General features: G+C 42.7%; 1 non-coding gene across 1 annotated transcript; it reads right to left on the bottom strand.

Annotated features, from left to right (window-relative positions):
- Nucleotides 1-4,700: 4,700 nt before the first annotated feature.
- On the bottom strand, nt 4,701-4,775 carry Trnas-cga (transfer RNA serine (anticodon CGA)). Its single transcript has one exon. It is a non-coding gene; the product is annotated as a tRNA-Ser (tRNA).
- Between the last annotated feature and the right edge of the window lie 871 nt (nt 4,776-5,646).

Genomic DNA, 5,646 nt, shown 5'->3' with positions numbered 1-5,646 from the left:
TGCGGTGTTACAAGAAGTCCACCTCTAAGGTTCCCCGACGTCCTACACCTCTTTATTGTTACCTGAGAGTGTATAGTATCTAGAACGCTGGTAAAATTTGAAAGGAGTACCGTTATGTTTATTGTAATGAAAGTTCACGGAGAATGAAAAAAAAGTGATGATCTAGACAACAGTTTCTTCATCCACTACAATGTAATACTTTGTAAAGGTGTCAACAAAACATCAAAGCAATTCAGAGGCATATGGACGTTTATTTTGTGAAACATTATTGAGAAACTTTACAGAACGTACAGTTGCTACAGTCAACAGAACGATTCACATCCCATGTAAAGACCTCGCTGAAGTGTCGTTCTTCGATGGTTTGATATGTTTTACACAAATAAACGTTTCATGACATCAGACGTTTCCACTGGATTTCCAAGTTGGATGTCGAAATGTCACGAGCAAAGCGGTATTGTTTCTACAGGAATCGGAAATTTACTGCCAGTTCTTTAAACATGGAAAGCGCTGTCAAAAGCATATCAGTATACATTACAGCTTCGATTCTGTGTTACACGACTATGGTCGCAGGGTCGAATCCTGCCTCGGGCATAGATGTGTGTGATGTCCTTAGGTAAGTTAGGTTTAAGTGGTTCTAAGTTCTAGGGTACTGATGACCTCAGATGTTAAGTCCCATAGTGCTCAGAGCCATTCGAACCATTTGTTACACGAGAGGAGAATGTTGCTGATGACATTGATACGTCCAAGTTTGTCATGAAAAACGTAGAATCCATCCTTTAATGCATATTATTTTGCAATAAGAGACGTACTTTACGAAATCAAAGAACAGTGCCACTGTAGCTGCGGTTTATTTTCGTGATCATAATCGTCTGCCGAGGTGTGGGACACGTATTTGATGAGGGAGTATGTTTGTGTTAAGTTCATATGGCAGATTCACGTGTAAACATTTCGGGACTGTTTGACGTGTAGACAAGACCCTAATTTCATCTCACTGTTAGGACATGAATATGCGAGAATGTAGTACTTCGATTCCGCTGATGACGTCCAGAGTAAAGAATACATAGTTCTGACAGAATCGCACCATTCCTGTAACTGACTCAGAATCGCTACAGCTACGAAACTAACAATTCTGTTTATTCCAGATTGTCTACAGATGTGATGGATAAGATTATTTTAGGAGTTTGATACAGGCTTACGCATTAGGCAAACACTGATATTCATAGAACACAGACCATTACACAGGACTCTGAATATCTCACATTTCATTGTACACAAACGACAGACATACATACAGACATTTCCTAGAGATATTTAAACAATTTCGGATGAACACCGTCTTATATCATAGTTTTGTAACTTGACAGACAAAGCGTAAATTTCTTGTACACTCACAAGCACTCCAAAAAGCACTAGGTTCTTCCCATAGCATTTTATGACATTAATGTCAATAATTTACGATCCAGGGGGCGCGCAGTGCCGAAGATATCTGTTAGAGGCATTATGTAATAAAATCCCGTAGACATTATATAATAAAATTCGGATGGTTGCTGTAGTAGTTGTAGAAAACAGTATACTCCCCATAGTAGAGTGTGAAATTAATCTCAAGAATTTGAGATCCAATGGGCTCGCAGCGTTGAATATGTTTCTTTGAGACATTATATTATAAAATCTGTATTGTTGCTCTATTTGTTATATAATGCAGTATATTCCACACAGTGTTTTATGGCATTAATGTCAGTAATTTATGGTACTGTGGGCTCGCAGCATAGAAGGTATCTCTTAAAGATATTATGTAATAAAATCCAGCGTGTTCGTATAGTAATTACATAATGCAGTATACCCCCCACAGTATTACATGCCATTAATGTCAATAATTTAAGATACAGTGTGCCCGCAAAGTTGAAGATATCTCTTAGAGACACTGTATAGCAAAATTCAGATTGTTGCTGTAGTAACAAATTATTGACATTAATTCACAAAATACTATGGAGAGTATACTACGTTGTATAGCTGCTATAGCATCAATTCGGTTTTTGTTACATAATAAAGGATGGTATCATGGATCATAAGGCTGGGATTGCAACAATGACTACGTGTTTTACAAGGAATGTTAGGAAAGATAGTAAGATATTTTTGTTTAGCAAGAGTGACAGGATATAAACTGTAAAGCGTCTGAGTAATCAACGTGAAATATTCAGTTCTGGGGAAGATGATGTCGAGTACAAATGGAAAAAATTCAAAAGCATAATTCAATATGCCTTAAACAAGTACGTTCCGAGCAACGTCTTAAGGGAAGGGAAGATCCACCGTGGTTTAATAACCGTTTTAGAAAACTGCTACGTAAGCAAAGATAGCTTCATCACTGATTTAAAAAAAGTCAAAACCTAGCTGACAAAGAAAATCTGAACGAAGTGGAAATGAGCGTAAGAAGAACAATGAGAGAAACATTCGATGACTTTGAAAGCAAAATTTTGGCGGCTGATACGAGATAAATCCCGAGAAGTTTTGATATTATGTGAAAGCAGTAAGCCTTTCGGTATCATCTGTTTCATTTCTCAGTGACGATACTGACCCAGAAATGGAAGATAACAGAGAGAGGGCCGAAATACTGTATCCAGCCTTCCGAAATTTTTTCACCACGGAAGATCGTAATACGTACCCTCCTTTCAAACATCGTATGAACGTCGAAAAGACAGATATTGAGATAAACGATCGTGGAATACAGAAGTATTTGTATTGTACTATGGACTTGGAAACGACGGAGCCTCAGTGGTACACAACCCCACAACAGGCTACAGCAGTCCACTCACCCCTCCGCCGCCCCACACCGAACCCAGGGTTACTGTGCGGTTCGCCCCCCCCCCACCCCCCCTCCTCCGCTTACGTAGGAGAAGAAATACACTAATGTACAACTACACAAAAGAAATGAAATGATCGTGTGGCATTGTTCGTCTGGAGGTCCCGTCCGGGGAAGGTCAGTCACCGGTTGAAAGTCTCATTTCAAGTGGCGCCACATTGGGCGACTTGCGCGTCGGTGAAAATGAGATGATGTTTAGGGTAACACAACACCGAGCCCACGGAGTTTAGTCACGGGATCGCTTGGTCGATGCGAGAACGTTACAGAGATGCTCAACAAACTCCAATGGCAGATGCTACAGGAGAGGCGTTGTGCGTAAGGAATATGTTTGCCGACAATCATTCTTCCCACGCACCATTCGCGAATGGAACAGGAAAGGGGCGAGCAGGTAGTACCCTCCGCCAAACGCCGTCAGGTGGCCTGCGGAATATTGATGTAGACGTAATGTAGATTGTACGAGGGTCACTCCAAATGAAATGCACACTATTTTTGAAAAAATTCAGGTATCATTCTGCATGTGTGAAAGTTTTACAGTGTGTAGATACATCCTTCCCGCTTGTTTTCAAACTTAGTTCAACCTGTTCCCGTGAGTGGCGCCGTCACAGCATGTCTTCAAGATGGCAGCTACACTTGACGTTCGTCAGAAGCAATAGCGTATCAGTATACATTACAGCTTCGATTCTGTGCTGTCATAGAATTCCTGTGCTGTGAAAACGAGACAGTGGGAAACATCCACAAGAGGTTGAAAAAGGTGTATGGAGATGCTGCTGTCGATCGCAGTACAGTTAGCCGGTGGGCAAGCAGGTTACGTGATGAAACCGGGCACGGCAATATTGAGGATTGTCCTCGCTGCGGCAGGCCTCGTACTGAACGCACTCCAGACAATGTGCAGAGAGTTAACGAATTGGTGACTGCTGGCAGACGCATCACAGTGAACGAAGTGTCACGCTACGTTGGGATAGGGAAAGGAAGTGTTTGCAGAATATTGAAAGTGTTGGCGTTAAAAGAGGTTTGTGCCAGGTGGGTTCCCAGGATGTTTACAGTGCCTTACAAAGAAACAAGAAAAACGGTGTGCAGCGAACTTTTGGAACAGTACGAGAATGGTGGAGATGAATTTCTTGGAAGGATTGTGACAGGTGATGAAACATGGCTCCATCATTTTTCACCAGAGACGAAGAGGCAATCAATGGAGTGGCATCATGCAAATTCACCCAAGAAAAAAAATTCAAAACCACACGTTCTGCTGGAAAAGTTATGGCTACAGTGTTTTTCGATTACGAAGGACTCTTGCTTGTGGACATCATGCCAAGTGGAACCACCATAAATTCTGATGCATATGTGATGACACTGAAGAAACTTCAAGCTCGACTGAGTCGTGTTCGACCACATCGACAAAAGCAGGATGTTTTGCTGTTGCGCGACAATGCACGCCCACATGTCAGTCAAAAAACCATGGAAGCGATCACAAAACTCGGATGGACAACACTGGAACACCCACCTTACAGTCCTGACCTGGCTCCGTGTGACTATCATCTCTTTGGGAAACTGAAAGACTCTCTTCGTGGAACAAGGTTTGAAGATGATGACTCCCTTGTGCATGCTGCCAAACAGTGGCTCCAACAGGTTGGTCCAGAATTTTACCGTGCGGGTATACAGGCGCTGGTTCCAAGATGGCGTAAGGTAGTTGAGAGGGATGGAAATTAAGTGGAGAAATGAAAATATTGTTTCTAAAGGATAGATCTACACACTGTAAAACTTTCAAACATATAGAATAAAAGAATGACATTTTCACTCTGCAGCGGAGTGTGCGCTGATATGAAACTTCCTGACAGATTAAAACTGTGTGCCGGGCCGAGACTCGAACTCGGGACCTTTGCCTTTCGCGGGCAAGTGCTCTACCAACTGAGCTACCCAAGCACGACTCACGCCCCGTCCTCACAGCTCACAGGAGACGAGGTACTGGCAGAAGTAAAGCTGTGAGGACGGGGCGTGAGTCGTGCTTGGGTAGCTCTGTTGGTAGCCGGCACGGTAGCTCAGCGTGTTCGGTCAGAGGGCTAGCAGCCCTCTGTAATAAAAAAACTGAGTTCATCGATCAACAACGAACCTAAACGGCTGTCTTACGACGTCCGCCCCGAGCAGATGCAACGAACAAAAGCGATCAAGACGAGATTAAAAACAAAAAAAAGTTGGTAGAGCACTTGCCTGCGAAAGGCAAAGGTCCCGAGTTCGAGTCTCGGCGCGGTACACAGTTTTAATCTGTCGGGAAGTTTCATATCAGCGCACACTCCGCTGCAGAGTGAAAATCTCATTCTGGAAACATCCCCCAGGCTGTGGTTAAGCCATGTCTTCGCAATATCCTTTCTTTCAGGAGTGCTAGTTCTGCAAGGTTCGCAGAAGAGCTTCTGTTATGTTTGGAAGGTAGGAGACGAGGTACTGGCAGAAGTGACCCTCGTAGCTTGATTTATCGAGGTTATAATTAATACTTTATGATTAGTCGGCGTACAGATAAGATGTAGATATGTAATAGGTGACACAGGTTCTCTGTTTTACACACACACACACACACACACACACACACACACACACACACACACACACACGTTTTCCTCCAAAAGACGAAGCATATTTACTGACTGACCAACCTACACAAACAGAGCGTTGTTGGTGTACTTGCCAGAAATCACTTTTGTTTCATTCTTTGGCCGTAATTTATTGGTGTTGTATGTGGATGTTTGCAGTGACAATGAATGTGAGAAATGGATTGTGTTACTTGTGATCCAGCGTTACTA

The sequence above is a fragment of the Schistocerca nitens genome, chromosome 2 (genome assembly GCF_023898315.1).
Source record: "Schistocerca nitens isolate TAMUIC-IGC-003100 chromosome 2, iqSchNite1.1, whole genome shotgun sequence".
NCBI lineage: Eukaryota > Metazoa > Arthropoda > Insecta > Orthoptera > Acrididae > Schistocerca > Schistocerca nitens.
The sequence above is the reverse complement of the archived record's forward strand: the minus strand, read 5'-3'. Positions and strand labels throughout refer to the sequence as shown.